The following is a 22,862-nucleotide window of genomic DNA, read 5'->3' as shown; positions in this document are numbered from 1 at the left end:
CTCTATGGGCTCAAACAAGCCCCTAGGGCATGGTATGATTGTTTAAAGGATTTCCTACTCAAACAAGGTTTTGAGATAGGAAAGGCCGATGCTACTTTGTTTACTCGCAAAGTCAATAATGATATCTTTGTTTGCCAAATATATGTCGATGACATAATATTGAGACTTTTCCCTGTGTGCCCTTATAAAAGATCGTAATCCCCTGTGTGCCCCTAAAAAAATTCAGCGGTCTTCAGCGCCACTACTCCAACTTTTTCGTGTCATCCATGCCACTTCCGTCAGTTTGGGCTCTAACGCCGTTAAACTGCAGGTGTGAAAAGACGAAAATGCCCTTAAGTTCAAATATGTTATTAATTTTTTTTGAGCATCTTAACGACTTCAAATGAAAAAACTCAAAACTAGAAAGTTGTAGATCTCGTCGAGATCTATAATTTTCATATAATTTTTTTTTCATTTAATTTCACAAAAAAAATATGATTTGATATGATTAATATATCTTAGAAAAATCATATTATTTTTTTTTGCGAAATTAAATGAAAAAAAATTTATATGAAAATTATAGATCTCGACGAGATCTACAACTTTCTAGTTTTGAGTTTTTTCATTTGAAGTCGTTAAGATGCTCAAAAAAAATTAATAACATATTTGAACTTAAGGGCATTTTTGTCTTTTCACACCTGCAGGTTAACGGCGTTAGAGCCCAAACTGACGGAAGTGGCATGGATGACACGAAAAAGTTGGAAGTAGTGGCGCTGAAGACCGCTGAATTTTTTTAGGGGCACACAGGGGATTACGATCTTTTATAAGGGCACACAGGGAAAAGTCTCCATAATATTTGGTAGTACTAATGTGGCTTTTTGTGAGGAATTTAGTAGGATTATGACAAATAGGTTCAAGATATCCATGATGGGAGAGTTGAAGTTCTTTCTTGGATTTCAAATCAAGCAACTCAAGGATAGCACGTTCATAAGTCAAACCAAGTACACCAATGACATGTTGAACAAGTTTAACTTGGACAAGGCCAAGCCCATCAAGACACCCATGCCAACCAATGGACATCTTGATCTTGATCAAGGAGGAAAGGACGTCGATCAAAAGGTATATCGCTCCATGATTGGATCACTCCTTTACCTTTGTGCATCTAGGCCCGATATTATGCTTAGCGTGTGCATGTGTGCAAGATTTCAATCTAATCCGAAAGAATGACATTTGATGGCCGTTAAGAGAATTTTTCGGTATTTAGTGCACACTCCTAATCTTGGCTTGTGGTATCCTAAGGGCTCCACTTTTGAGTTACTTGGCTATTCCGATTCGGATTATGCCGGTTGTAAAGTAACCCAAAAGAGTACTACCGGAACTTGCCAATTTATTGGTCGTTCCTTGGTGTCTTGGAGCTCTAAGAAGCAAAATTCCGTTGCTTTGTCCATCGCCAAAGCCGAGTATGTGGCGGCCGGCGCTTGCTGTGCCCAACTACTTTGGATGAAGCAAACACTAAAGGACTTTAGATGTGAGTTAACCAAGATTCCACTTTTGTGTGACAACGAGAGTGCCATTAAGTTGGCAAACAACCCCATAAACCACTCTCGAACAAAGCATATAGACATCCGGCATCATTTTTTTGAGAGACCACGAAGCCAAAGGAGATATCGTCATTCATCATATGAGCACCGAAAAACAATTAGCCGATATCTTCACAAAGCCCCTAGATGAGTCAAGATTTTGTGCTTTGAGGACTGAACTAAATATCATTGATTCTCGTAACGTGGCTTGATCCCTTGCACACAAATTTTGTTTGATCTAGTTAGGAGAAAAGGATTGTGAAAACATTATGTGCCACTTTCAAAAACTACTTTGTAATTTTCATGAGTGACTATTGTTTTGTATTGGATGAATGAAATCTAGTCACCTATGAAAAAATGTGTGTCCATATTGTTGCCCCACATGGCAGAGCGAGTGTAGGTTAAGGTGTTTTTCTATTTCCCTGCGTTGGAAGTCCGATATTTGTCGGAAGTCCCGACGGCCGGGAGTCCCGGCTCACGCCGGAAGTCCCGACGTATGCCGGGAGTTCCGACGCAGATCTGACTGCGCCGGATTCGTTACCTGACTCCATTATAACCGGCCCCGTCCTTTTTTTTACCGTGGTTTGGTTTTCCTCCCTCCTCTCAACGCTGACACCACCTCTGCCCCATCGCGCCCTCCCCTTCCTCCGCCACCCTACCTCATCCTCCGGCCTCCTTCCTTCCTCCACCGCCACCGGAGGTCTTGCCGGTAGTGCCGACCGCCCTCCCTCCCTCCCTTCCACCGCCCGTGCCCTCGTTTTCTTTGGATTGGGGTGTTCTTGTCGTTGGTGTGGTGGAGATTCCATTGGTGGAGGAGATTGTGCCCGTGGATTTGTTCATCGACGACTACAATTCATTTCTTTTCATCTCCTCCGTTCTCATTTCAAGGTACTACCATGGTGTTCTAACCCTAAATCCAATGTACCTTTTGTTTTGCCTCTATACTTTCTTCCTCTCTACTCCTCTATCTCCCTTGTATGTGTGTGTGTTGTGATTTGAAGCCCCATGAATGAGGTGGTCATTTTGGGCGTCGGAGATCCCGGCGGCTGTCGGAGGTTCTGACCGTCGGTACTCCCGACGTCTGGCCAGAACTCCCGGTAGTCGAAAGTCCCGACCTTGGTCGGAACTCCCGACCCTAGAATGCCCTCTCCATTCATGTTTCTTCACTTCTCGATGCTCATCCGCGTCTCCTTGTATTATTTCTTAGTTCCACTTTGTATTCTTCACAGTCATGGAAGGCGGTAGCAGTCCCTCGTGCCATCAGGAAAAGTGTTCAAAGAAGACTCAAGATCGTGCCGCTGTTCCCAAGCCGCCTGGCCGCACCAAGGCGTCTTACTTGTGTGGTGGTGCTGGTGTTTCCCGTGGCCGTGGCCGTGGTGACCAGGGGACATCGGCTGCCGCTCCTCCTCCTGTTGCTGCCCCTCCTCCTGCTCCTACTCCTATTGGGGCTGAGCCAATGGTTGATGAAGAAGAGGAAGCACTGGATCGTGCTGGACGCACCATTGCTGTTCCACCGCTTCGCACCCCGACTCGTGGTCCGCCGGGGACATTTCAGCTTGTTCCATTCACCGATGTGTCGCCGGTCATGCAGGAGCCCTCCATGGCTCTGAATCCAGCTGGTGGATGGACGCCTCCCCTTCTAGTGGATTATTGTCACCGAGTCAAGGACATCTGGTACAACAGAGCAAGGAACCTGTATGCAAAGGATGAGAAAGATCTCTGCCTTGAGTATCGTTTCTAGCACCCCTTCCATTATGATTTCTATGATTCCATTCTTTATCGGAAGTTTTTGAAGAAGAAGGAGTCACCGGTCCTTCAGATGAAGTGCATTGATGCATATTATCTTAGCAAGTACAAGGAACCCGAGCTGGAGCAGATGGTTCGAGATATACAATCAATGGGGTTGTCTTACCTGCTAGCGTTTCGGAAGAATTGGAACAATGAGCTGATTTGTCAGTTTTATGCTTCTTATCATCATGAGAGAGACCAGACTGGTGCTATGGACATTATTCACTGGACCACGGAAGGCAAGCACTATAAGGTGGACTTTGTTAATTTCTCTCACCTTCTAGGTTTGGGTCACAATGACCGGACTGCAAATTAGCTAACTGAGTATGAGGATCTTGCTTTGGAGGAATATCAACACATGTATCTTGAGGGTCACAGGGCTGATGGACAGACCACATTTCTAAAGCCATATTATTATGTTCTGAACAACATCCTGAGACAGATATTGTATCCGAAGGTAGGTGACTCCACCTTTCTTCGTGATGATTCACAGAAGGTGCTTCAGCGTTTTGGAGATGAGTTTGAGAAGTTCTCCATTAGCCGCTATATCTGGTATAAGATTCATGATGCTTCTAAGGATCCAGTGAAGCACCTGCCCTATGCACCATACATCATGCATATCATAGAGCATGTGTCTGGCATTTGTTTTCCCTATGACTCTGAGCATAAGGTCCTCAAGATATCCAACAAGACCTCTATCATTGCTGCTAGAGAACTAAAAGAAAAAGCTGAGGCAGCCCATGCTACAGGGAAAGGTCCTTTGGGTTCTCGCTCTCGTCGTGGTGCTGCCACCACCACTGCTGCTGCTGCTCGGTCATCCAGTGACGAGCCCCTCTCTTCGTCCTCCTCCAGCAAGAAGCCCAGCAAGTTCAAGTTTCTAATGACCTACATGTTTGGACAGTGTTGTGCTAGTGCTCAGCGTGAGCATGACATGCAAGAGAGGCTATATCGATTGGAACAGCAAGCAGGAATTGTATCTTCTCCTCCACTGCCTTTTGTGCCTCCTCGTGATCCGTTGGCTTTATATGATGAGGCTTGTGTGGCGTACGACGATGATGCTTCTTCTCGCCCACATGGCAAAGGGAAAGCAACTGAAGACGATGAGGAATATCAAGAGGAAGAAGATGATGAAGAAGACGACGATGGTGAGGAAAGTGACCAAGGCGATGATGATGACTCCGATGATGAGTAGTTGGTTTCTCATGTGGCCTACCCCTTTTGGCACTTGTTAACAAAGGGGGAGTGTTAGGCTTTGATTTATTGTAATAAGTTAGTTGGTCTTTATGTTTTGGAACTTTAAAACCTTTAGCGTGTATGAACTATGTCGTGTGGTGGCAATCGTGTGATGGACAACTATCTATTTATATGTGTGTGATGGATGTTTGTAGGATAAGTTATGTTTTAATCTATCGTATTTGCTTGTGCTTATCTCTACTTGTCATGATGAATGTTTTTTTGTATGGCCATATGTTACTTCAAGTTTCTACTTTGAAATCTTGGCCATCATACTTCTTTTTACTTGTTGTGTGAAATAACATGTCATGTTGCATCTCTTTTCACCGATACTTATTTGTTCACACATACTTGTTGCACCCCACGGATTGCAAAATTTAGGGGGAGCTTTTGTCTTGGTGTATGCAATCATGTATACATGATTTCAAATTGAAATTCAAATTCATACATACATCAAGGGGGAGCTCTCCATAAATTTTGGGGTTCAAAAGTTTTAAAATCTTTCATTCTTATAAAAGCCTAAGTTGGTTGTCATCAATTACCAAAAAGGGGGAGATTGAAAGTGCTTTTGCCCCCTATGTGGGTTTTGGTGTATTGATGACATCCAAATTAGGGACTAATGTGATCTTAATGAGATATGTTGTAGCTATTAGTCCCATGAAAGATTCAAAGAGTTGATAAAGATGAAATGGTATCCCTCAATTCTTGAAGTTGTAAAGGCGGACGAATTCAAAATGATCTCCAAAGGTTTTAATTTTGTTTTTGAGTTTAGGATCCGCCGCACTATAAAGAGGGATGCAAGTTTAGTTGGTCTGAGGAAGATAGAGTGCTCAAGCATTTAAATAAAATCAAAAGAGTGTCACTCTAGCACTTCACGAGCACATAGAATAATTTTCTGTGACTTTCGGTGTCGAAAGTCTCGACGTAAGTCGGAACTCCCGATAGTCGGAAGTCCCGACCTAAGCCAGGAATCCCGGCACCTATGCTTCTGACTGCTCGCTATCTATGCATGTTGGAAGTCCCAATGTTCGCCGGGAGTTCCGACACTAACCTGACCCAAGCTGGGAGTCCCGGCCTCAGCAGTGCTAGCTGTTTGATTAACTGTGCTCGTCGGAAGTCCCGATGATCATCGGGAGTTCCGACCGTCGGAAGTCCCGATGTTTGCTGGGAGTTCTGACACTGACTTTCACCCGTGGACTTCTGACCCTTTGGGAACAGTTTTTTCTGCTTTCGTCGGAAGTCTCGGGATCTGTGTCGGGACTCCCGACGTAGATCTGAACGGTTGGATTTTCACTTGGAGTATAAATACTCCTCTCTTTACTTCTAACCGTTACGGACTCATTTCACAGTTGACTCACTTTGTGCTGAACAGCTCCCAAGCAACTAAAGCACCCCTCTCCTCCCCCCTTTGCTCCAATCTTCGATTCCCTTAGTTTTTGAGTAAAAGGAGAGTGGATTAAGTGAGAGCATCACTTTGGAAAGCTTGAGCACTTGATTTCTTCGTCAAGCCGGTTGTGTTTGCGTCTTTTACTCTTGGGGCTTTGCCCCTAGCCGGCTAGGCGTTGCCCAAGAGCTTCCATCTTGTGGAAGAGCCTTGGGAAGTTTGTATCACCCTTCGATTTCTTAGTGGAAAGCTCAAGTGACCTTTGTGGTCGCTTTGAGAGAGGCAAGGAGGTGGAAAAGACTCCAACCTTAGTGGTCACCTCAACAACGAGGACGTAGGAGCTCCTTTGTGGGGTTGCCGAACCTCGAGATAAATCCTTGTATCCCGTGTGCTTGTTGTTGTTGTGATTGCTTGAGATTACTTGTATGTGTTTATCTCTTTGTCTCCAAAATCTCCATTTTAGGGTTTGGACTCGATCTACGGTTTGGAGGCATTACGGCATCAAGGGAGTGACCCAACATCTTCACCAAACCACTAGGAAGTGAGGTTGTAAGTTTATTTATCCACAAAGTTAAATTTGGCACTGCTTTTGTAGTTCACATAGGCGTCGGAACTACTGACGTTTGCGTCGGAACTTCTGACAACGTCGGGAGTTCTGACCCAAACGTCAGGACTTTCAACAGTGGCTGATAGATTTGAACTTAGCATTTGCAGTAAATTTTTAGATACGCCTATTCACCCCCCCCCCTCTAGGCATTGTTAGATCCTTTCAGAGGGTCTTGAATCTGAGTTGTTTGATAGAACTATATACCTCTCCTTTTGCAGCCCCCGAGCATATATCCGGGTTATTTTGTTCAGGAAGAACTCAGAAGCAGGGTTTTGGCATATTCTCTGGTAGTCTACTATTGTTAGATGTAGTTGTATTGTGGTGGTTGAGTGTGAATGCCTTTTGTTCACGGGTTGTACTGTGTCGGTATATTCTTCTGAATATGCCCGTCTTCGAGTACTGTTCCCTCTCGCCTGAGTCTTCCATTATTGAGTCCTATCTTTTCACTATGTCCTTTGTTAGGCTTATTTTGTTGGTACTCCTAGTCCATGTGCACCACTCCTTTGATCTATAAATACCCTCCTGGAGTGCTTGCTTTCATCCATTGAACATTCTGTTGAAACCTTTGTGATCACTAACAAGGTAGTTTATGAAGTAGAGCAGCCCCTAGGCGTGTTTCGTAGTTCTTGTGTGTCTTGTCGTAGTTGAAGGAAGTCTTGTGATAGGGATTAGAGGTAGGCTAATCCCGCGGCAACAATGTACCAAGATGTATGTGGCGGTAGTTGGAGGAAGTCTTGTGATGTGGACTTCGTTCCTTCATCTGGCAGTTCTGGGTTGATCCTTGTCGCCTGTCTTGAGACTGTCTGGTCTAGATCAACACCATATCCAGCATCACATCAGTCTTGGGTAGACAGATGCCTGCCAGCCTTCTCTGCTCCATATTGTCCTACCGTGCTGCTGATTTCTGCCTTGGATGCACTGCGTCCATCCTTTGAAGAAAATAGTGTAGCCGATGGCGGTTTATCCTTCCGAGTAGCAATTTGGGACACGTAGTCGTTCCAGAGTTCAGTCGTGTCCGTGTTCTTCTTTGCTACTTTGTTTTTTGTGGTACCGAGTATGTTGGGTCTTGTAAGATTTGTAATCTTCTATTTTTGAAGTCGCTTGTAATGAAAAGAATGTTGTCTTCTGAGTTGTTATTTACTTTTCTGCTGTAGTTCTGGTTGTTCATGATATTCCTGAGTTCTTTTCGTAAGAACCAAGTTCTTATGTTCCTTGTGAAGTTGCCCTTCTTTTCTTCTTTGTTGATGGGTTGTTCTTGTAGTTATCTGATAACTCCGCAGTAGTGCTGGATGGATAAGTCTGAAATCTACCCATTGAATTGTACCGTTTTGTGGATTTGTGCCCTCCGTCATTTTAGCTATGTCAGTAAATGGACCGTTGCGTTCTCACATGGTGCTTTAACAGGCCTGGTGGGCCATTTTTAACGCTGTAAAATCTATTTAAAGACCCTTCATCTTCTTCTTCTTTACTGCCTTTCTCTTGCCTTCAAACCCTAGCTCTCAGTCATCTGCCGTCGTCATTGCTGCCACCGTCTTTAGCACTGCTGTCTAGGATTTCTTTTCCCCTAATTGCTTTTTGCCTCCATTAGTACATGGGTAAGAAGAAAGGCGCAAGTATGTCCTAGTCTTCTTTCATGGACAAGGAGTCATCACTCTTCGTGATCAAGAATCAGGAGTTTGTTGCCATGAGGGCCGCCCAGAAGTCTTGGTCGACTCCAACAACCACTGAAGAGCAGCTCCATGAGCTTGTCAGTGATGGCTTGATCTAGAGCAAGGCTTTTGCTAAATGGAGAGTTCCAGGCGAGCATCGGGTCCCTGCTCTAGGTCCTGGTGAGATCATTCATTTTGTCTCTTTCATTCGCGCTGGACTTTGCCTTCCCGCCTCTGCCTTTCTTCATCAATTTCTCAGCTATTTTGGGATTTGCTTGAACCATCTTGCTCCTAATGTAGTTCTTCACCTTTCTGTTTTTGTTCATCTTTGCGAAGCTTTCCTTGGAATTCCCTGTTCTCTTTCTCTGTTTTGTTACTTCTTTCGCCTGAAACCCTAACCCCACCGTGAAGAAACCAGTGTTCTTGGTGGTTGTAGGATTCAATTTCGTCAGGGTCTTAAGAGCAGGTTCTTTGACTATGACCTGGTCGATTCTATAAGAGATTGGCGTGCCGACTGGTTTTATGTCGCCAATCTAGTCCCTTTCCTTGCTGTCCACTCTAGATCTGGTCCCGTGGTTAATGACCGATGGGATAAGAACCCTGTGTCACCCACTGAGGTTCAGGCAATCCAGCCATTCCTTGATAGGATTAGTATGCTGAAACAGCAGGGTTTAACCGGTTTTGGTATTGTCTTGAGTTTTCTTCGTCGCCGAGTTCAACCTTTGAAGGAGCGAGAGCACCTTGGCTTCGAGTACTCTAGGGCTGAGGATCCTTCACGCATGGTCCCAGCTCTTGAGCTGACTGATGAGGAGGTACTCGAGCGTCTCCAGAAGATGCTGAAAGGAGCAAGCGTTGTCTCGCTTACTGTCTCTGAATTCTCTGCCAACAACCCGCCTCCAGCTGTGAGTTGTTTTTCTCTTTGTTTGGATACTTTATGTATTCTTGTTGTATCCATTTTTGTTTAACTTTTCCCTTTCTCGTTGTTTTATTCTTTTTCATAGGAGTTTGGGCGTAACTTTGTTGACCCAATCCCTCTTGATGTTCTCCCTGCCGTGGTGAAAACTAGGGAGAAACTTGCTGGAGCCTCCGCAACCAGTAAGTTCCCAATCTCCACAGTGCTTCCTGGAGTTTCTTCCAGATTTGTTGATGTATATGAAGAATATGTTCCTCGTCTAGTCCCCCACGGTCCTCATAGTGTCTCGAAGAGGGGGTAAATGGATGGGTCTTCATCTGGCCTGCCTGCTTCTAAGAAGTCTCATAAGCCAAGTACTCTTCCAGGTACTCTAGTTGTAGCTAGCATGCTCTTAGGTGAGCATATTTTATACTCTATGTCCCTTTGTTTTCTTGTTTTTATCTTGAATCGAGTACTTTTATTCTTTTTTCAGTGGGTGCTCTAGTGGCCTTGGTTGAGACCGAGGGGAAGAGGATTATGAAGTACCCCTCATCATGCGGCGGTGAGTAGTTTTCATATTCCCCTTCCATTGAATTTCTCTTCTTTGTCTTGACTTTTAGTCTTGATCTTTTTGAAGTACCCGGACGTCGGGTATGGGTTCTTCTAAGGCTCCCGCGTTGGCTTCTTCTAAAGCTCTGGTGTTGAGTTCTTTGGTAGCTTTGGTACCGAGTTCTTCCGTAGCTCCGGTGCCGAGTTCTTCCGTGGCTCCAGCCCCGGCTTCTTTCGGGGCTCCGGTATCGGCTATACTGCTCCTATCGCCAAGTGGCGAGGACATTTTTGCCGCCATGGTCCCCCCTGCGAGGTCTTCTTTTGATTTTGTGAGGAAGAAGGTGGATGGGTGAGTAGATTCTGGCTTCATGTTTTTGCTTCTGTTCTCCTTTTTTGGTTCTCATTGGTGATTTCTTTTATCAAATTTTAGTCCTTTGTCTTCTCTCGCTTCTTCGTTGACTTCTTCTCAGCCCTCCGTCGTGCCACCGAGTACCGAGCCTCAGGACTCACAGCGCACAGTTGGTGAAGTGGCTATGGGGGCTATGAAGCTTTCTGGTGACGGTGTCGCTGCAGACTTGGCTGCCCTAGAGGTGACCATGGCTATTGCGTTGGGTCCTTCTAAGGGTTTGGCCTCGGCTTCCCGGGAGGTCGCTCTAGTCGTTCCTTCTTCACCTCGGCCGACCTCTCCCTCTCCATCTCTTGCCTCCGGCGGTCCGCCTTTTGCTGATGATGTGGTGCAGCAGTTCGATGCCACTCATCGGCTATCGAAATTAACTGCTGCCTAGGGAAACTTGTCGTCCCTTGTGACTTCTTTTGGAGAAAAGCTCCAGGTAAGCTTTTTCATCATTCCTTCTTTGGATGTTCATTTTTCTTTGGTCCTTATTCTTTGTTTTTCTTTGTATCTTTTTGCTCAGTCCTTCTCTCATGATCATACCGGCTTCTTTTTCTTGTTTGAAAATGAGAAAAAGTTGTCTTCAGAAGTGAGCACCTTGAAAGCTGATCTTGATCTCCTCTAGGCCGAGATGGAGGTTGAGCGTCAAACGCATCAGGATGAAGAAAAGTCTCTATGTGCCTAGGCTATTGAAATTGAGAAGCAGAGGGATGCCGCTCTTCAGGAGGCTTGAAAGAACTCGGAGGCCATGAAGGACTTGGAGGCCGTGAAGAACGAGTGCAATGGTATTGATGGTTATTTTTGTTTCTTTTTGTATTCAAACTTTCCTTTCTACCGACTTGTTGTCTATTACTTCATCTAGCTCTCCGGGTTGAAAAGCAGAAACTCTCTGAGGGTGTTGAAGAAATGAAGACTCTTGTTCGTACAAGTCAAAACAAGGCTAAGGGGGTAATTACTCATGCTGAAGGGGAACTTGCGCTTACTAAGTTGATTAGGCGTGGAGCTGATAGAGATCTTGTGCAGGCCCAAAAAACCATTGAAGACTTGTCTGGCAGGTTGACGATGGCTATTGAAAACTGGAAGGCTTTGTGGAAATCCTTTCGTTCAGTAGCCGACGTTCTTCGAACTCTAGCGGATGATGGGCAATCTTGGGCTCAGTTGATTCCTCGAATTCCGACTCGTTTCCAAGAGTTTGTGAAGAGGTGCGCTCAACTATGTACCAAGAATGTTCTGGCCCAAGTTCGGGTTCTTGCTCCAGCGGCTCCTTTGTCCAAAATAGCAGAGGAAGCTGATAGTTAAGAATACATCGATGCTGTTGAGAGGATGGAGCCTGAAGTTGAAGACTTAGCTAGTAGGATAGTAGATAATCTCAATATCGTTCTCCCTTCTCCTGATGATGAGGCTTGATGTATTTGACTTTTATGCCCGTGCCTTGTAATATGACATTATACTTCTTTTTTGAATGAAGGTCTTTTTTGTTGATGTCTTCTTTGCCTGAATGCCCTGCCTATTCCTCGGATGATTTGTCGAGTACTTTTCTATTCAAGTAAACAAGTCGTTATATATAGATCTTTGTGTTGACGACCTTTCTTGATCTGTCGAGTGCTTGTCTAGCCTTCTCTTGTGCCCTATAAATAACTCATTATATGTAGATCTTTGTGTTAACGACCTTTCTTGATCCATCGAGTTGTAAACAACTCGTTATATGTAGATCTTTGCGTTCTTGGGGGGAACCCCTATGTAAAATGTTCATGTGTGTTTTAATGACTGCAATCGGTTTTTGTTTTTGTGATGGAGTTGCTCTGTTTGGGGAAGCTTGTTCCCTTTCGTTCCTTAGTTCTCCCTTAGCATAATTTTGTTTTAAATTTCTTTCTCTCGTGTACCTGCCCATTTGTTCCATAGGCTGCAACTTTGCAAGCCCGAGGCATGGCCCGCGAGGCTTGACCGATCGTAGCCATAGGAAAAGGCGGGGTGCGATCAGTCAGAATGTTCTAAAGCAAAGTTACATAAGGTAAATCAAAGGAACGAACTGCACTTTTGTTCGGGTAGGAAGGAGTTTCTCCATACAAAAGTAAAAGAGTAATTAAGGTAAAAACAAAAATAGAGGGGTAGTAGAGCCCCCGAGCACCCCGAGCCAAAAAGTGTTTGGGTCAGGGTGCTCTTATAGGAGCGTTCGTTAAGTAAAGGTAAGACTGAAACTTAGGAAAAGAAGAAACGACATAGCTGTTCCAAGGTCCTCGGAGAGAGCATCGTCATCATTGTCCTTCAGTCGGTAGGCTTCCGGTCGGATCACTTCATCCTTCAGTCGTCTGGATCCTTGCCCGTTGTGCCCCTTTCTTCGGTCGCTGCCTCCTCGCCTTTTTCTTCCTTTGGCCTATCGGTTACCTTAGCAGACGCTTGAGGAGCTGGCAGTCCTTGTAGAGGTGTTTGATGGGGTAGTCATGGTTGGTGCACGGGCTCTCCATGAGATCATAGAAGTGGCCCAGAGGGTCTTACTGGAGCTACATGCCCGCATGATCGGCCGCGGCGACCGACGCAAAGTTAGCCGGTTGGCGGTGATCCTTTTTGTTCATTTTTCACCTCTGTGTAGAGGGGCCCTTGTCTTGATCCTGGTGCTTGGCCTTACCTTTGTCATAGCCTCCATTGAAGCACGGTGGGAATGATGCTTGCTGGAGGTGTTGGACAAAGGTCCACGGTCCCAGGCAGTCAGGGCTGGGACTCCGGTCGAGGCTACGCGTGTCTTGGTTTGGCCCAAGCCACGCGTAGATAGGCAGTCAGCACGGGGCGGTCGTCAAGTCGAGGTGAGGTGCCATTGCGGCTTCCTGTGCCACACTCTATGGTTGTTGCGGTGATAGGGTGTAGTGCCCCATCTGTTGTGTCCCTGTTCCCCGGACAGGGAGCGAGGTCACGAGTCGGCATCGCGATACGGAGTACTCTGCCTGTTGAATGGCGGCGGTCTCTAGTAGTGCTCGAAGGTTCTGGTGGATTGCCCATTCGCGAGGGTTGTTCGGCTCGGGCAGGTCACGCAGGAGCATTGCCGCGGCGGCAACATTCTGACTGGCCCGAGCAAACTACGAGGGATTAGTCCCCTGAACCGAGACGTTGCGCCGAGGCTGATGAACGTGACCCCGAGCGTCGTTCGCCGGTCTATGCACATGGGGCGCAGCGTGGTGCGCCGAGCGTGCTAGTGCAGTCGGTGGCTGATGCAACCATCATTGTCGTAGTTCCTCCCCATGAGGGCCCGAAGGGGTGTGAGTCCGTGAGAACTCCGCTTCTATCGGTGGGTGTCCTGGAGGGTCTGCCATGGCGCACTCCTAGGACGGATGGTGGCTAAGTGCCATGTCACCGATACTGGAGCTATCACTCTCGCCATCGTCATCCATGAGGTCGAAGAAATAGGTGGGAGCATAGCTCACCATTCCCAAGAATTCGGATGCGAGAGGAGGCAACACGAGCATACTTCGGAGCCCCCGAACATATGCATCCGTGGAAGACACGAGGTCGTAGGGGAACTGGCCGTACGGTGGTTGCGTTAGGGACCATGGGGTTCCACCGGGTAATCGGTAGAAGATAGAGAATAGTGGTACACAACAGCGTGTATATTACTCATAGCGGGGTTTGAGCAGAGAGTTTGCTCGGAGTAAAGCGCAGATGCTGCGCCATCGAAGTCACGCGTCCCAGAGTCAATGGAGGATGTCCCTCCGATGGGTGCCGGGTCACGAGCCTCCTCACAGAGGTGGAGTACACCGAGTCGGTCAGCGATGAAGTTTAGGCTTCCGAAGAGGAAGGCCTCGGATGGCGCGAAGACAGGTGGAACCCGCATCCTGATGCCTGAGAGTGCGGGGAACTCCAACGAGCCGAAGCGAATCGTATCGCCCAAGTCCGCCGGGACGAGGGTGGTAGAAAAGTGGGTCATCCGATGACCAAAAAGTATTGAACGTACAGTGTCTTCCCCACGGATGGTGCTAACTGTTGGTGCAGAAAGTAACTAACTAGTGAATATTTGTAGTTTTGCTGTACGTTGTGATCGGAGGTGGCCTAGCACTCAATGACACATGATTTATACTGGTTCAGGCAACGTGCCCTACATCCAGTCGGGGTCGGTCGGTGACTTTATTCCTAAGCCTAGGTGCTCAAAGTTTGCAGTGGAGTTACAAACGAGAGGGAGAAAGATGTGGTATACAAGAGGTCCGGTCAGCTCTGACCAGAAGGGCTAAGAGTGATAGGAACTTCGCTACGAGTTAGATGTTTGAGCGTGCGCTTGAGGAGTTATGAGCTATCGATCTAGTGAGTCTAAACTTGAAGAAGTCAACCTCCTTTTGTTGGAGGGAGTGCATCCTCTTTTATAGATGAAGGGGATGGCTTTACAGGTGAGAGGGAGAGAGTACGAATGTTTCTAAGCCTTGTTGCCCACGCTGATGAAGATTGGATAATGATAGGCGCCCCCAACACTGTTGATATTACTGTAGAATGTCAGATGCGCACGGGAGGTCGTGCTATCTTCTTCAAGAAGGATGAACGCTGGTACCTACAAATACTATTTAATGCCTAGTGGCATGTGAGGAGTCACGCTATATTCATCCGGTACAACAGATCCTGGTGCCCATACTATGATCGATGTCTAGAGACACGTAGGGGGCTTACTGTATGCGAGTTTTAGCGGCCCCTACGATACTGTAGGGGGAGATGGCGGCTGCAGAGTATTGTTTCATGCAGGGTATGGTCCCTAGTACAGTGGTTTTGACTTGTGAGCCTTGTCTTGCCTTTCTCCGCATGTCTTCTGGTTCCTACCGAACGGGGTGTCTCTGGTCGGATGGCTCTAGTCGGCTCTAAGTGCGCTGGTCGGAGAAGAGCGGTGAGCAGGGTTCCCACGAGCCCCAGTCCTAGGGTCGGAGTCGTGGGGTCAGAGTAGGAAGCAGCGTTTTGGGCCAGGCCTTCCGATTAGAGAGACCACTCGGAGACGGCTGGTGCCCAAAGCGAGTGCTCCGGTCGGAGAGGTGGGCCGAAGAAGTTGACGAGCGGGCGCTTGTTCTTTTGGGTAGACCTTTCGGTCGGTGACTGGACTGCCCTTTCGGTCCGTTGTGTTTTAGACTCTTGGGGCGTCCCATGAACTATATGTTGTTTTCCTGGGCCGAGCCCGGGCGTGGAAGCCAGTCCTCGAGGGACCCCGGGTTTATGAACCCGACAAGTACTTTCAGTCATGACTTATCAGCCAAGCGAACATGGCAAATCATTTTACTCTTCTTTTACTTTTTGAACTGTCGTCGCGTTCTTCGTATCTCGTATTTGATCTAGATTATGACACATATTCATATGAGTTAGAATAACTTATGTCTGATAACGATGGCACAAAGTCTTATTCTAAATTATAGTATATTAGGTTCTGTGTAACTTGCTAGTTAATATTAGGTAGGTTTGCGTCAGCCTAAACGTAGCACGACAGAGTCCTATTCTAAAATACAGTATATTAGGTTTCGTGTAACTTGCTAATTAGTACTAGGTAAGGTTTACGTCGGCCTAAACATAACACGATAACATACGCGTACGCACAAATGACGAACAACTTACAAGAGGCAAGAGAAAGCAAGAGAGGAAAGAGGCAAAACACACGTAAAGGGTGGAACCATGGAAGGGGTAGAGAGACAAGCTTATAACAGAGGTACACGCAAAACGTAGAACGATAGCATGCCCACCGCCGAGCAGGAGAGATTAGCACCAACAGGAAAGGGCAGCAGTAATGTCAATGAGAGCGAACAACTATTTCACCATCCACTATAGTGAACAACTATTTCACCGTCCACTATAGCGAACAACTATTTCACCGTCCAACAGGAAATGGCAGCAGCAACGATAGCATGCTCGGCGCCAAGCGGGGCCCTCACAGTCTCGCCATGTCCCATCACACGTCCCCCTCCCTCCTCCCGTCCACTATAGTGACGGTCTTGTCATGCGGTGTGGACAGTCGAGCATCGCTCGCGCAGGACGGAGTGGGTAGAGTGGCATTGACATGACGCAACCTGTATAGACAATAAAAAATATAAACACGCAGGGACGTAGTAATCGTACGTACATACCCATTCCACGAGCCACGATAACTGCTCCAACTTCTGCACAGTACTCTTCCACCCGCCGTCCGGCCATCCTGTTGCCGAAAAAACTATGCACAATAAAGTACCAGCATAGCGAGGGAGGGAGAGGAAAGGAGACTTGGCGCTAGTGCCCACGGCGCCGAGCTCGGCGTCAGGAGCTACGACGTCAGCGTCTATGGCGTCGAGCTGCCTGCCAAATCAGCGCCACGTCAACGTCGAGCCCAAGATCTCGGCGCTAGAGACGCTGGCGCCGAGACGCTGGCGCCGAGACGTGTTAGCTCGGCGCCAGCACCAATAGCGCCGAGCTAGGAATCCATATTCTAAAATCTTTCCACCAGATGTCTATTTGTGATAAATTTTTTAAAAAAGAGCTAAAATATAAAAAATTCGGTGGCACTGACTACTGCACCCTCTGTTTTCGTGGCATTGCGGAGGTCGGGCCGGTGTTAGGAATGGTTCAACTTCACAGGATTTTTTTTCGATTGTTGAGAAATTCATCTTGTATATTTCCGTGCTTTCTCTTGTAGTTTTCAATTTTATATAGGCAAATAAGATAGTTTGTTATAGAACATTGTGCCACTCATGAATAATAAGAAAACTATAGGTCAATGTATTACTGCAACGGTTTGCAAAATTTTTCAAAAAAACATATTCAACTTATATAAATAGTTGACTAATTGCTTCCGATTTATAGCAAGTGATGTAAACGTAAATCCTTGTGGATATATCTATCCTACCCTATAATACACCAGTTAGGATAAATCTATGGCCACACAACAAATGCTTGTTCCATAGTCATGACCTATGCTATATCCACACCCACAAATATACCCAAAAAATATAACACCATCAAAACGGATGCACCAGATTATCTCTTAGCCATTCTCTCTCGTTACTCGTCCAAATCCGACGACTCATGTTTAGTGTGTCTGCACTCCGTAGCTCTCGCGCGAACCTCCCACCGAAGGAAACGCACGAGAAGAACCGATCGAAGCCTGGAATCTCTCCCCTCCCCTCCCCTCATGGTACCGATCCCTCACATAGACGACGGCCACGAGGGCAGGGTACTAGGCCGCCAGGGCAGGGCGGGCATCGGACGTCAGCGAAGGGCGACAGGCCGCCAGAGGCACGACTCCCCATCTCTCCTCCACAAGGACGACGACCACCAGCGAAGGGCGCCAGGCCGCCAGGGGCACGACTCAGCCACCGGGGGCGTTGCCTGCAGGGGCGCGGCCGCCGAGGGCACGGCCGCCCGGGGCACTGCCTTTGGGGCGCGGTCGTCGTTGCCGGCGACACCCGCAAGCGCGCCGTCGGCATCCTCCTCGGCACCTCCTCCCGCGGCTTCATAGACGTCACCAACTCCTACGCCGGTAAACCTCCCAACCCTCGCCTCCTGTTTCTCTATCCGTCGCTAGGGTTTACACCGCTCAAGGTGCACGGCTCGATCTACTCTCCCCAGTCCACCGATCCGTGGATCGATCCGTGCATGGACTCGGTCCATCTCGGTGTTCCAATCTCTGGTCCTCGCCTCGCCAGAGCAGGCTAGGTACTGTGCGTGTGCAACATGTTCGATCAATTGTCTATACATTTTTCGTTCAACGTTGAGCTGTGTTGGTGACTTGGTGCAGAGGATTCATATCCAAATGAGATGAAGCAGGCCGAGCTGTCGGTGCAGTTGGGGCTCATAGATATGAACTGTAGATGTGGTTCTACCATTGTCGGGTCAAGAACTGGAGAACTCTGCTAGCCAAGATTGCTCGGCCGGCTCAAGGACTGCAAATGTGTTACTGGCAAACATACATGTATGCTTCCTCCGTCTTAAGCTTTAGATTTATGAACCTACATATTAAATGGCCTCAGATCTTTTATGCTATTATTGATAAGCTTTGCTGAAGTGCAAGATATAGTATCGTTTCTATTGAAAAACTTTGCCTTTGAAGTGTGCCTTGACCTCCATTTTTTTGGTTGTACTGAAACTGGATGATGAAGGGCGGGCCTGGTGCAAGCGGTAGAGTCTTACCGCCTGTGACCGGAAGGTCCCGGGTTCGAGTCGCGGTCTCCTCGCATTGTACAGGCGAGGGTAAGGCTTGCCACTGACACCCTTCCCCAGACCCCGCACAGAGCGGGAGCTCTCTGCACTGGGTACGCTCTTTTGAAACTGGATGATACATGTCTTTTTTTTTTGCAAGCAGGCGTCACAATTTGATTATTTATGAATTTATGAATTGTGAGAAATATTCTCTAAATTACCAATGCAACATGGTAGCCTTATTTTGTTTACATGACTATGTTTCACTCTGTTGTTGCCATCATTGCATTCTTCCCCTGAAATTGTTGCTTGTTGATAGCATGTACATAAATACTACTCTTCAAACAAAATTCAGTAACCTTCACTGTAGTTGAAGGTTACTCTGATGTGTATATATTGACTACTACCATTGAGATCAGGTTTCTCTATTTTTACTACTACCATTGAAGTCAAATCATGTTGTGATGTATACATTGACTTTTGTTCCTTTACAAATGCAGTGGAAAAAAATCAGTTTCGATTTCATCTCATAGGGCAAAAGGAATAGCCATAATGACAGGACCACTGCAACAAGAATTATATTATTTTTCTTGGTTTACAGCTACCTTCTGTGTATGCGTTGCCAATTTATTTGAGATGGAGTACCTATTTATACATTCTTCTGTTGGTAAAGAACAAGGTAGAAAAAATGTACAGTTTTCAAAGGTTGTAAACATTTCTTTTTTCCTCTACAACGTGAGTTTTATTTGGAAAGAGGAACCATGGTTTAGGGTATGTTTGGTGAAACTAGAATAAACATATTACATCTTTTTTGGTCTGCTCTCGAAACCACATTAATCCAGTCCTCCTTGTCTTATGCTATTCTAGGGTTGCAATTCATGAGGCCATGGAGCAGCAGACAATATCTATTGCCAAAGCTAGCATTACAACAGTATACTCAATTCGAGGACTTCAGTTCTTGCAGCTGCCAATCGAATTGCAGGATGCTATGATGATCTTAAGGTTGGTAAGCATATTTTATTGACTCAATAAGTAGCCATGCATGCAAGACAATTAATTTGACAATTTTTGTTTTTGATGGTCATCAGACTGCACAAGACAAAATTGATCTTCAGACTACCATTCTTTCTAGATTTGATCTAATCTTTATCGTCAACGATATCAGAATGTATGATCAAGATAAGGTATGAAGAAAAATTCTTTCTACAGCTTTTCTATTCTAGCAGCTGAGAGAGTAGGAACTTTTTCCAGTTTTCTCCTTTTGATGCGGCACAGCCACCAGTGCACGCTACCGTTTTGAAAAAAACAATGCGTGCGATTTTGCTCTGCAGTTTGTAGGGATGTAATCTAAATTTCTAGGAACTTTTTCCAGTTTTCTCCTTTTGATGCGGCACTATAGTGGCGGTTCTACAATTTCCTTGTGCAGGGATGCAGTCTGAATTACACAGAATAGTTATCCTGACAATTGGAACTCTGCTTGTCTTTTTACAGTACTAATATTTCTGCATTTCTCCAGTATACAATTATGTGATTTTTTGTGCGCAGATGCAGTCTAGATTTCTCCAATTGCTTAGGTTCTTAATTGGGTATTGCTGCGAAATTTTGTCATTGTGCTTGTCTGGCTACAGTCTCCGTTTTTCTGGAACGTGAAGATCTTAAGTCAATCTCCGTTTTTCCTTTAATAAACGCGAAGACCAGGGAGGTAGCGGCGCGGATCAGTGTGGGAGGTGCCGGTCCCAGGAGGCTGGGGCGACAGTGTGGGCCGGAGAAGCGATGGTGGGGCCGGCAGTGTTGGTTGGAGCGGCGCGGGCCTAGGAAGCGGTGGCGTGGGAGGATGAGGCCATGACGGTGGCAGATGCCTTCGCCGTCCACTACCACATGCTCGTCGCCGTCGTCCTGTCACCGAACTGTGGGTGACCACGAATGTGACACGGGTCCGATTCAGCTTCGCTGCGACTGCACGAGTAAGCCGTCTCTTCTTCCCTTGCAATCAATATATGTATGCATGCTCATTTTGTCCCATGTTGCATGATTCAGTTACTCAAGTTCCTCATAGTGCAGTTCATATAAACCACATGGACAGTGGCTGTAAATGCCCCCCACTTGCTAATTTGGATATGGCAGGAAACTTGGGAACCAAATTGTATTGTTGATTAATCTCGGTTTCATCCCTGATGTCTGTTGGTCGGTTTCGAGATAATTAGCCATGCACATCGTTTCATACAGGACATCAGTTTCAGAAGCTAACCTGTATAATGCTTCCCTTGGTTTTTGCGGCCTACAAATGCAATGTATGACCTTTCCGATTCACTTGCTTATGCTATATTCACCCTGTCTTGTACCCGTGTGGACAATTGATTCTAGAACTTTAATGTGGTCTTAGTTTGTTCCTATTTTAAATATTGCCATTATTTATTCATGGTCAATTGGACCTTTATATTCTTGTTAACAATCATTTATGTTTTAATGTTATTTCAGTTTCTTCCTACTCCATGTGTTGACTTTATTTATGTATGACCCCATTTAATCTACTGCCATTTCAGATCTGTTGTCCCTTGTGTGGAAGAAATTGGAAAGAACTATGAATCATCAAAATACAGGTATCCTCACCAACCGATGATAGTTACTTTATGACATAGACATGAATCCCCCCGTCTATTCCTGTTTTCTTCCTAAAAGTTACTTTTGATTTTTAGGATTAGATAGGGTATCTACATGGTGGTGTAAGCTTATTTATTAATTTGGATGTATGTCCCTGGCCGTTTTGTTAAATTTGTCATAGGCTTAGGCTGATCATATATATTTTTAATTTATCACCAGTTTTGAATGCATTCCAAACAAAACAGTTGATGTCCATGATCTTCTCTAATAAACAACTACTCTTGCATTTAATGGTCGAGAGGCAACCAACAAGGCCATTTCAACTAAAACAAGTTTTACCCTATATGCAGTAGTTGTTTTCCCTTTCTTAGAGGATCTTGCATTTAAACATGGGATATTTTTGGCCCATAAAAGATGGTAAGTGTTCTCTGTGTTGCTGATTTCTGTTTTTTTTTTTTAATTTGGTCTTTCAGTCTTTGTTTGGCCAGCAGTGTTCCTGTGATTGATGGCCATGGAAATGCTGCAGTACAAGCACGGCTCCAATTCCAGATTGTAGAGATTTCTAGAGTAAGTAAACTTCTAGCAATTTCATTGGAGGAAGCCACCGATGTTTGTAATAATTTGATCTTTCTTCATTTTTTTTGTTACTATCTGCTATTGAGAAAGCACAATGGAAGTCATTTGCCAGTATGTCAATACCATTTTAGAAGTAAGAAAATTTTATTTTTATTGCCTAGGATTGTTCTCCGTAACACATTATTTGCATTTGCAACTATAGTTCCTTTTTTCCTCTGGTATACCCTTATTAAATGTACCAAGCTCAAGAGCACACTATATTAATGGAAGCGTAATTTTCTCTTTATATAGCTTTTATCATCAAATTAATTGTAAGTATTGTCTTCCGTAGCGTTAGCACGGGCACTATACTAGTTTTTCTTAGGGTAGAAGTAGAGGACGACCTACTAGCTAGGCACGAGAGAGTTTAGACCACCCCAACACTGTCGTGTTGTATAGTAGCTCTAGCCTTCGATCCCGGCACCTCCACTGTCTAAAATATAAAACACATTCATCCTAGTATTATAGGTAAAGAGTTTAATACCTATTTTTTTTATCTTCTTTAATAATAAGATCTAAAAGACAATTATTTTTATAAATGAATCTTCAGGAGAGAGAATATTTATATTTAGAGTTTTTCATATAGATACTTTATTAGAGGCTATATGTATTGTACTACAGATATAGATCTCCCGTTGAAGACAGACTTACCCTAACGGGGGATTAAATCGCTAGTGAGATGAAATTTGATTGGCTGCAAGAGGTGCAGTGCACAGCGCTAGCGAGATAGAACTAGCTAGTCTCGCACGGTATTTAAAAAAATCTCTCTCACAGTCCTCTGGACCCTACGCGCTAATGTCCTTTTTTAATTGTTGTTGAGGCCCACGTCGCTAGCGATTTCATCAAGGCCTTTGAGGACGCCCTTAGCCTCCAAATCATCAGAGTGACGAAGGAGCCTGCAAATGCAACCATTGCTTTATTTGACAAAATACAGAGACAAATACTCTAGCTTGCGACGTGAAAGAAATCTCTCATGGTTTGTAGTGACGAAAAACAGGAGCAATTTTCTACGAGTACAAAATAATGGGACCAAAGAAGCAAAAGTGTCAACTAGGTTGTAAAAATTGGCCCCGTTCGTTTCACTGAAAAAACAAGCCAAAAAACTGTTCTGGCTGATTTGTTGTGAGAGAAAAACACTATTCCGATTGAAAAAATAAGTTAAAAAATATAGATTATAAGACAAGCGAACATGGTCAAATGACATCGAGTCTTTAACATCTATTGGATAGTAACTTTTGCTCGACACCACTAACTTTTAGACAGCGTTGGACATTTGTATTAGGAGCCAGAGTGGACAGACACTAACCAAGTCTCTAGCCCGTATTCCTTTTTTCCATTGTTTTGGAACCTTTATTTTGCATCCATGAAGGGAGGTAGTGCAAGCTATTTAAAACTAACTAAAGCTAGCTGCTGAGTCTATGCTCTTCATAGCTTATGAGTTTTGACTATCCATTAGATAGTTTTAGGATGTTTTTC

The 22,862-nt window shown here is 45.4% G+C and overlaps 1 long non-coding RNA gene across 4 annotated transcripts; it reads left to right on the top strand.

Moving 5' to 3' along the window:
- The first annotated feature begins 17,813 nt into the window (after window positions 1-17,813).
- Window positions 17,814-21,614, top strand: LOC136507382 (uncharacterized). Of its 4 annotated transcripts, none has more exons than XR_010771745.1 (7): window positions 17,814-17,943; window positions 18,671-18,849; window positions 19,038-19,172; window positions 19,259-19,354; window positions 19,799-20,134; window positions 20,714-20,770; window positions 21,245-21,614. It is a non-coding gene; the product is annotated as an uncharacterized lncRNA (long non-coding RNA). The 4 variants fall into 4 exon arrangements; XR_010771744.1 differs by having other exon boundaries at window positions 18,671-18,875; XR_010771743.1 differs by lacking the exon at window positions 18,671-18,849 and having other exon boundaries at window positions 17,838-17,943.
- The last annotated feature ends 1,248 nt before the right edge of the window (window positions 21,615-22,862 follow it).

This window comes from Miscanthus floridulus, chromosome 1 (assembly GCF_019320115.1).
Source record: "Miscanthus floridulus cultivar M001 chromosome 1, ASM1932011v1, whole genome shotgun sequence".
Lineage (NCBI taxonomy): Eukaryota > Viridiplantae > Streptophyta > Magnoliopsida > Poales > Poaceae > Miscanthus > Miscanthus floridulus.
Note: the sequence above shows the minus strand (reverse complement) of the source record. Positions and strands in the feature narration are given on the sequence as shown.